This window comes from Strigops habroptila, chromosome 6 (genome assembly GCF_004027225.2).
Source record: "Strigops habroptila isolate Jane chromosome 6, bStrHab1.2.pri, whole genome shotgun sequence".
NCBI classification, from domain to species: domain Eukaryota; kingdom Metazoa; phylum Chordata; class Aves; order Psittaciformes; family Psittacidae; genus Strigops; species Strigops habroptila.
This window is the reverse complement of record NC_044282.2, coordinates 53,072,107-53,081,874: the sequence shown is the minus strand read 5'-3', so window position 1 is coordinate 53,081,874 and position 9,768 is coordinate 53,072,107.

The following is a 9,768-nucleotide window of genomic DNA, read 5'->3' as shown; positions in this document are numbered from 1 at the left end:
TTGGGGATGAGGAAACTTGGTTCCTGTCAGGGATACAATAATCCCTCTTGGGGCTCTGCTTGGGTCTTTGAGGGCTAGTGTGCAGAATTGGGCTAGAGAGCTTTGGGAGAACTTCACAAATGCAGATTCTGCTGCAGTTTGAGTGATGCTGCCAAATGAGCCTAGGCTGTCAGCATTCCTATGTGGCAGAGCAGCCCAGGCCTCCCCCTCTCCATCATCAGAAGGGGTTAGAAACCAGCACTGCTATCATGGAAAGACCAGTCATAGGACAGAGGGATGTCCATCAGGTGTTGACAGCACTCCAGAGCCAGTACAGGGTACTGCATGGGGGTTTTTCCCTGCTACTGCGATGCCCATGACAAGGAGAGGAGGCAACTGTTTTACCTAAAAGTGAACCAAACCCCAGCATTCTATATTAAGTTTCAGAACAGGAGTCTATGAGGAAGCTGCCACCCTGCATGAGGCAGGGAGCCAGTAGGGAAGCCCAATGTGTTTAACCAGCTGTTGGTGTTCCTTGGTGAGGTGGTGCAGGAATGTTTCCTCCTTCGGACAGAGCCTGCTCCTTCTGCGTGCCAGCTCTGTGGTGAGGGAACTTGCCCAGCAAAGGAGATGCTTGAATTAGTTTCCTTTATCAGCCCCAGGGTTCTGAACCCACCTCCCTCACTTCACAGGAGTATGTTCTAACCACAGGGAGCTGGGCGGGTTCACTTTCTACTCCTGAATTTGGGCTGGGCTTTTAGCAGGGCTTCAACCGTTCCTTGCAGCACAAGCAGCACAAGATGGAGCATGACTCCTGAAGCACGCAGGTGGGAGGGGGTAGGTTCTGCTTTCCAGATCCTTGTCGCCACCTCACTTCTCCCAGACTCACTTAATGCAAAATATCTCTTGGGAGCAGCATTCCCCCATCATTAACGAATTGGAAATGCTCCAGAGGCATTTTATATAGCAGCTGAGATGTGGGAAGACCTATTCTAAAGACCCTCTTCATTACATTAATAAGAACAGACATAGGAATAAAATTCTCACCCTCTCACTAGCATTGGTACTGTGGGCAGAAGAGGCCTTCTGCCTCTTCCTCCTCTGCTTGCACAGTACCGAGCTACCCAATCATAAAGTATCTATATCTGCAAAAAGAGTCAGGGGCACAGTGCAGGTGGTGCAGCTGATGTGTTAGAGTATGGGACAGGGAGAAGCCCCTTAGCACCCTGAGCCAAGCAGCCCTAATCAGCTTACTTTGAGCTTCAGACCTGCCCAGAGGGTTCAGATTTCCTGGCAGCCGCACAGCACTGCAGCCCTTCCTCAGCCCCGCTGCTGGATCCATTCCCAGCCAAGCCTGAGGGGGACAGAGAGAGAGAACCCTTCCCTGGCACAGCAGTGCTCAGGCTCAGGGCCTCTCCAGGGAGTGCAGCAGCCACTGTCTGCTCATCACACGCAGGTTCACATGCTGCCGCTGCGCGAACGCTCGCCTTGGTTGTTGGTGGCCACAGGTCCCTGGAGCTGCTGCAGTGGTGCAATGTCACTGGTGGCGAGTGGGGAGGAACTGCCTGAGACTGCTGAGGTCCCTCTCCTCACAGATCAGGTGTGTTGTGCCCTCTCAGGCTGCACGACCACAGCCTGCTCCTATCAAAGGGCTTTTCAGAGCTGTTTCACATGTCACTTAAAGTAGGTCCCAAAATAAAGCAGTATCCCGAAGGATATGCAGCTGCTTATTGAGGGCCAACGGAAACTGCAAGAAGGGGGAGTGTTATGGCAGGGGCGACACACAGGAACATAGTGGCAGAAAGCATCAGCCAGCCTGGCCAGCGAGGCAGATGATGGCAGAAATCACACTCACAGATGTATTTTCTGCTCCCCTGAGTGCAAATATAGGCACTTTATTCCTTGTCTACCTCAGGAGAACCAGAAGTCAGAGGTTCCCTGGTGGGAATGCAGATCTCCCTTTCTTCCCCTATATAATCCTTACCTCCCTTTCTCTAAGAGAGCTGAGATACAGCATCAGAAAGTATTTGCAATTCTCCTTTATCCCACAATCAATCCAGGAGGAGATGTTTCAGGAGACCACCTACTCATACAAGATAGGATCTTGGGGAAGGATTCAGCCCAGTTGCTTGTCCACTGGGCTCACGTCTGGTGGGTCTGGCTCAGTGCTGTTCCCTGCTCCACATCTTTTATATAAACTGGCCTCCAGAGGCTGGTACAGCAATCAGAGCAACCACTGGTTAAGGAAGGATTACAGAGGGCTCAAGCTGGGCTGAAGAGCTGAGGATGGACAAACTTGATGCAAGCCACAGAGTCAGGAGGGATGTGATGCATGGAGCAGAGTCCACCCCTTTGAGAGCTCCAGGCTATATACTTACCTCATTCAACTGGGTCATTTGGCTCTTAAAAAGCCTTTTTGTTTGAAAACTGACTATCTTAAGTACTCCAAAATTCACATGATATCTCTTATTTCCTTGCAATGTCATGTGCCTCATGAGAACCAAGGGTTTGATTATTCATCCCAGTTTGAGACTCATACGAGCTCGCATTCGGCTGGGAAAGGGTCTCTTATCCAGCCCTACCCCATGTGTCACCCCCTCCACATGTGGGGAACCAGAAGCCCAGAGATCTGATCAGAGTGCTAAAGGTCACCAACTCTATACTTCCCCGAAGTGCTGCAGAGCTCCTGCTACCCACTTTGAGAAGGGATAATCCCACAAGGATCACACAGCTATGCTCCATCAGCAAGGCTATGGGGGAGACACCATCTCAGTTTAAAACCACTTCTGTTCGGGTGTAGACACTTCCATGCAGCCACATACACTGGGAACAGATCCTGTGGCCTGCTTGGGTACCTGATACCACCTTGAGCATCCAAGATGCCTGGATAGGGCAGCCTAGCCCGTACCTTCCACTCCAGAAAGGCATCTAAGATGGCACCGGACACCTTCATACAGACAATGGGTCTCTTCGCTTAGAAGAAAACGACAGGAAACTTTTTATAAATGAGTGGTTAAAAGGGGACAGGACGGAGGGAATAGGAGGCAGGAACAGGCACAAAGGGTTTGTGGGGTGGGAGTGAGAACAGCTCTATATTGCAGAATAGGATGGGATGAGAGATGGAGAAACAAGGTGTACATATCCCCCCACACATGCTCAAAGCTACTGTAACCAGCATGTAATAAACAAGTATAATGACTCTTCGGATTATAAATACTGGGAGAAGGGGAGGGAGAAAGAGCACTTTGGGAAGCCAATGTTTAAAAAATAATAAAAAGACACCTTTATGCACAGCAAGACCTTCATTGCAGGCCTCCCTGTGAAGTATAGCTGATCTTGCAATTACCTAGAAAGAAATCAAATTTCAAAAAGGAAAGAAAACAGTGGAAAATATTAAGCAATTAGAATATCTGCGTTCACCCTGCCAGAGTCGGTGCTGCTCAGAGCAGGGCAGGCAGCATGCACACATGCCACACAAAGCTGAAATCCCAGTTCTCTCTTCCCCATAGACATGTAGGTCAGCACTGCAGAAACCCAACCCACAGTCCGACCAGGGACTGCTCCCCTCCTTTCTTCCAGTCCCTCACCCATATATGTTCCCTCCTGCACACGCCTTGCTGTGCACCCTGCCTCAGCCCAGGCAATGCTCCCATGGTGGTTATTCACTGTAACACCTGCTGACGGGCAGAGAACTCAAGCACGGGTTGGTCCCTGCTCCAGCTTTGCACCAACTCCATCACTGAAGCCCCGGAGCACAAACCTATGGGGGTGGGGGTTACACCAACCCCACTCTCAGCTGGGGCGGCAACAGGAGCTGGGCAAAGGCGTTCTCCTAATGAATGCATGAGAAGGTCCAGGATGAAGGATGAGACAGGATGGGTGGGGAATCAACTGGTGAATCAATGCTATGACAGCACAGGCTGGAGTCACTCGCACGGCCTGGAGGGATGGGGCAGTCGAGTGACTGCACGCAGCCCTCAGACAGCCAAGACCTACAGACATGGGTAAGTGGCCTCAAGATGCTAAATGAAGGATGATAATTGCAGCAAGATGCATCCTTTTGATTAATCAGGAAGAAAACCTGTGTGTTATATCAAATTCCCGGCATAGTCATGATCAGTAGCAAGAGTAAACAGTAAAACCTGAAGTTAACCTGAGAGCAGCATTTCTCAGAGACCCTCAGCAAGTCCGGGGTCTGGATCCCATCAGCTTGATGAAAAGAGAATCAACAAACACAAAACCCAAACATGACAGTATTTTTCACAATGTTTCAAATATCTGTTCTAACTGGCAGTTAGGGAAATGGAACTAAAACCCCTGGTGCAGCCTAACCCTGCTCTCACGGCTGCTCGGCTACAGCATCTGCTTCTTCCAAGACCACAGCTTTTTTGCATATGTAGGTGTATTAAACCTGCTTTGGCAGAATTCCTGGAGCTGTACATGCTTACTCAAATGCTCCATGCAGCAGAAACACCTAACCCAAGCCACTTGGCTGTTGAAAAGCGACAGTGTTGAAGCACGCAGTTAACATGTTTCATATGGAGTGAATGTTTCTACATTTTGGTTAAAACTCTTCAGTTTTCTCCTTCGTTTGGAACTTTTTAACTAGCAAAACAGCACTGGTTTGTGCAAAACCTGACAGCTAAACTCAAGAGTATGTGGTATATTTGGTACAGCCAGAGAGAAACAGGCACCACATCCCACAGGGAGAACTTTTATCAAAGTTTTATGCGAGTTATTCGAGTACCCAGGAGCCTCTCTCACAGACCAGGACAGTAAAGGAATACAGAGGGAAAATACAGGAGCCCTTTAATAAGAGATTACATCTCATTTGACCTGGAGCCTCCTCCTCTCCCAGGCAAATAATGGGTCTCTGTGGCAGTGCCAGAGCCCGCTGTAGGATTAAAGCTACACATATTTTTATTCTCACTTAGTCATCAAGGCACTAAAAACACGCTAACCCTCACAGCCACTGTTTTGTGGGATGGCAGCAGGCAGCAACGAAGGGTTCAACTTCTTATCCATGGTGAACGGGTTTCCCGCTCAGGCATCCAACCTGCAAGCCTCAGTCCCAGCATTTCCCCAGTGAATGTGCTGAAGAAAGTTCCTGTCCCTTGTGGGACACAGGATTGACAGAATTCCCCCTGGAAGAGCCAGGCTGGCTGTGAGAGAGTAAACCAGCAGAAACCAAGCAGGGGGGTGCTGTGAAATAGGGTTCTCTGTCCTCCCTGTGCTTTCCTCTGAAGCTCCCAGCAGCAGCAGCTACCTGCCTGTATATCCCTGGGAATTGTAATACCCTTTCTCTCCGCGTTCATTTTCATGCCAGGGCAAGCCCCATTCTCTGCTCACATTATTCAGGGTCACAGAGGTTGAGGGATCATGCACTGCAAACTGGTGTTAGTCACTGCAGGTGAGTTGTCCAGAGTTAACCACATGGCAAGTGAATCACAGAAATGCAGGAGAGTCTCTCCCTGGGCAAGGGAAAAGAAAAGAACAACAAAAGAAGTGGTTTTTCAGGTGAGTGCTTCAAGAAATACCTGCTTAGTCCACAGCCCTGAGACTGGTGGGCTGTAATTGTTGAACAGTGAAAGCACCAGCCAGTATTACAGCAAAAGACCTCATTAAGAGAGAGCGAGTCGGTCTTTTCTTGTGGGCAACATCCATGTAACTTCAGCCAAACCCCAGAGAGGCTAATGGGAAACCCCTCCGTAGGTTGTGATGCACCAGCTCCCAAAATCCAGTTCTGAGGCTCTCTGTAATGAGTGTGCAGGATCCTACAAGGCCCTCACACACGGCATCAAAGAAACACAGCTGGTTCCATTACAGCTCTTTACGAAAACGATCACAAAAGTGGCACACCACTGCCAGCTGGGCTTTTGCCAAATGAAGCTCAGCTAAATTAGTCAAGAAACACTTGGTTAGTGGTATAGGCACATCTATACATAGTTTTCACTGTCCACCAAGTTCTCATTAGCAGGACACAGGGAAAGGGGACAGAGGAGAACACCACAAGCCACTGAATTCTTGGGAGAGGCAGCCAAGTTGATTCAGTTGGCACCTATAAAGCCAACACTACAGCTACACTGGTGCTTGGACCATTAAACATCACATTAAGCTGAAAAAAGCACCCCAGAGTTTTTGCAAGAAGGCCTATTGCCCAAATAAGCAAGGTCATCCCTTCCATCAAGACACTGCATGGGGGAGAAAAAAGGAGTCAGAACAGACTTTCCTCAGGCTAACTTCACACTCCACACCTTGGGGTGGGCCAGGGGGAGCCTCTGCTGGTCTCACTTCCTGGGAGTGAAAGCCTGGAGGCAGATGGAGTTGCTCAGAGGTGTCTGACTCACTGCACAGGCAGCTGGACAGGACAAGCACAATCAGATACCACTGTGTGAGAGCACCGGGTGCACTCAGGTGATCCTGCTATAAAATCAGTCTGCATTTGAAAGGGTCCGAATCAATTGTTTCTACATCAGTGCAAAAGGACATCCAAACCAAACTGCACAGGATTCACCAGGGCGTGGGAGGAGGCGGGAAGCGAGATCAGCGTATTCCACACCACCATCCTGAACAAAGAGTGACGGTGTTGGGAACTGGGGACTGCAGCAGCTGAGCTCCCAGAGGATGAGCCAGCAAAATGACTGGGTGCCAAGTGTTGCACACTGCCAGACAAGCTTTGGTAACACAAGGTTGAAGGTCTTCTGCTTCCTCTGCAGACCTGTTCTTGATTTAAGAAATGGGCTGACAGATTGCTCTTCTGTTACTGCATGGATTTAGAAAGAAGAGGATGTGGTGTGAGCCACAGGGAGTAGAGACACTGGCCAGTGGAAGGAGCAGAGAAGCTCCAGGCTACCACTGAATGAAACTTTGCAAAGCTTCCTGGTCTCCACAGTCTCAAATCATCAGCCACATTGTCCAAACCTCCTCCTGGCCCCTTTCAGGACAGACAACCCTTCTTCTTCCATCCCCAGGTTTTAGGCCACTGATCAAGACCTCTCGTTGACAGCTCACAGCTCTGAGGCACCATCCATGGGAAAAACCCAAATGCTGAAGGGAATGTCAGTGACAGCACTTACCAGACACCATCACTTGTTTTGGGTGCATCTGTCACCTCACTCCAACCAGTTTCCAGGGCAGACTCAATCTGAATGCATTCAACTAAATGTATGCAACACCCTGTAACTGCCAATGTGTCTGAAGGCACTCTCTTTTCTCTCTGTCCTCTTCAGCAATTGCCTCACAGGAGGCTCAGGACTTTCACTCAAAGCCTTGTCTACATGTGATAGCTGAGAAGTGAAAAACACAAGGAGCTGTGGGTTCCCTGTTCTTATAAACCCCCTTTAGTTAACTGAGCTACTGAATAAGGGGGGAAAAAAAGGACCTTTCCCTCTGGCACAAAAGCGATGATGGAGAAAAAGGCAATCAGCAGCAGGGAAGCCAATTATCTGAAGCCAACCAGAGAGAACACCCATTGGCAGTAAGCTGTCAACTCCACAACTCCCATAGGCAGGCAACTGCCTGTCCACTCAAACCAACTCAATATCTGTATATACTCTAACCTACCATCATATATTAGGGAATATATTGCCTTCTCCATCCCAAGGTGTCAGGCTGTAACATCCTCAAACAAGTCTGTCAAGAAGTGAAGGCACTGAGATGTGATGATGAACCCATCCAGCTTAATGACACGGGTATGATCCAGCCCTTGTTAAGGAACTCAGAACAGAATCAGCTTTCTCCAACCTGACCCCATCTGGTCACAGTTAATAAACCATCTAAAGACACATGGCACCAGACTTCAGGAGCAGAGGCAATCATCTGCTCTGCAGGCTCACTGCTGCTGGTGGGCAAACGCGAGGTGAGGACACATGGTGACTGTGGCCACATCCTCACACACTACTGTGGGTAGGTCTGGCACCTGGAAAGCCAGGCAGGCAGCTCCTGCCGCTGCGGGATGCTCACATTCATTATGGAATAAGGAACGACGGCTTTGGCTGCAGGATGCAGTGAAGAATGGTGGCGGTTGCCCAAAAGCAGCAGTTGCCATCCCTGCTCCCCCCTTGCCTCTGGTGGTGGCGGAAGCAGCAGGCTGGATTCTTCCCCTAGCTGTGTTTCCCCTCTTCCCATGGCAGGACACAGTTCAAACCAGCGCCTTATCCCTGGGGAGGCTGAGTTCAATTGCGCTACACTGCTGGAAACCCTTGATCTAGTTCTGGGAAATCACCACAGCTCCACTGCACTGGGAAGAGGCAACCAATTCCTATCATCCCCTGAGCTCAGGGCTGCCAAGAAGCTCCTTTCCACACAAGTCTCACCTGGCTTTTCAGCATGGCGCTCTTTTGACTGAAACCACAATACTTAGCATGCTTCAATGATCAAGCAGAGGGCACAGGAATGTCACTTGGCGTCCAAGCGCAGCATTGTTCTTCCCTTACCCCATTCACAGATCCTGACCAGAACATCCTGATCAAACTCTAAATGTTTTCTAGCAAATCCAGGGAGAAGGACCACAGCACTGTTTGAGCTACCACCTCCCCAAACACACATGTACCCATGCTTGCATGGAACCCGTGCCATGCAACCTCACCGCTGCCTCACCATTGCTCCCAGAGCCCTTGTGCAAGTGTTTCCTTCCTCCTGTGTCTGAATCAGGTAGACCCTCCAAGGGTCCCTACAAAGGGCCATCCAAGAGTCCATCAGATGCAGCCTTTGCCAAACCAGCCTCTGCTACACCGTAATTAGCCAAGGATGCTGATCATGCCCAGCGTGCATTCCCTGATTCCCAGTGACCCACCACAGCTGGATGTCACAACCTGTCCGCTGAGCCCTGACAATGTTTCCAGCCTCACGCTCTGCAAGCCCCAGCACCAAGCATCTCTTTCCCAAGCCCCATCCCAAAAGTCTAATCTCCAACATCCTGGTTGGGTCGGGCTCAAGACGCGGCTCAGAAAGGCTACTCTCCCCCATCCCTCAGCCTGCTCTCCCACCTGAGATATGCCACTCTAGCACAGCCACCCACCCAGCACCCACGTCCCCCATGACTGCACCTCGCATGCCAGTAGCCCTCTTACCTGTGGGGCCCCACAGGTACCATCTTCTCCCCATCAGCCCCTGTGGGGAGAACATGGCAGCCATGGCTCCTCTGAAGAAAGGGCATCGTGGTAACAGTCTTTCCTAGGAAGGCTGCATGAGCAATTTAAGAGAGAGGGAAAGAAAGCAGGCTAATTAAAGACATGTGATAAAATCACAGCAGTTTTAGCCACACTGAATATCCAATTAGGTCTATTAAGCCTTTGGGCCACAGCTGTGGGAAGGGATCCTGGCTCTGGCAGAGGTGGGTCAACACCTACCAAGCACCTCCCGAGTGACCAGGAAGTGCCGGTTTTGGCTCTTTTCCGGGTACCCCCTGCCCTGAGCAGCCCCGGGGGCAGCACAGCCCCATGCCCGCAGCCTTGGCCACATCGCTCACCCACCCAGCTGCTCTGCAGCCATGCGGCGCACGTCAGTGTGCCCTCCTGCAGCTCCCAGAGAGCATTTTAATGCTTAAAAATGGCCTTTTTTTTTTTTTTTTTTTAACAACTTTTGTGCACACATTCAGTTGTATTGTTTGTAGCAAGCACTTCAACATGTGCTGGCACATACACGAGAGGAAGAAAACAAAACAAAGGCAACCGAATTGACTGGAAGTGAGCAGGAACTCCAGCCCTGACCCTGTGAGCAGGGTAATAAAATTCAGCTCGTAGTGTGTTTTTGTTGCCTGCCTCGGTTTTAATGCCTACGCTGAGGTGT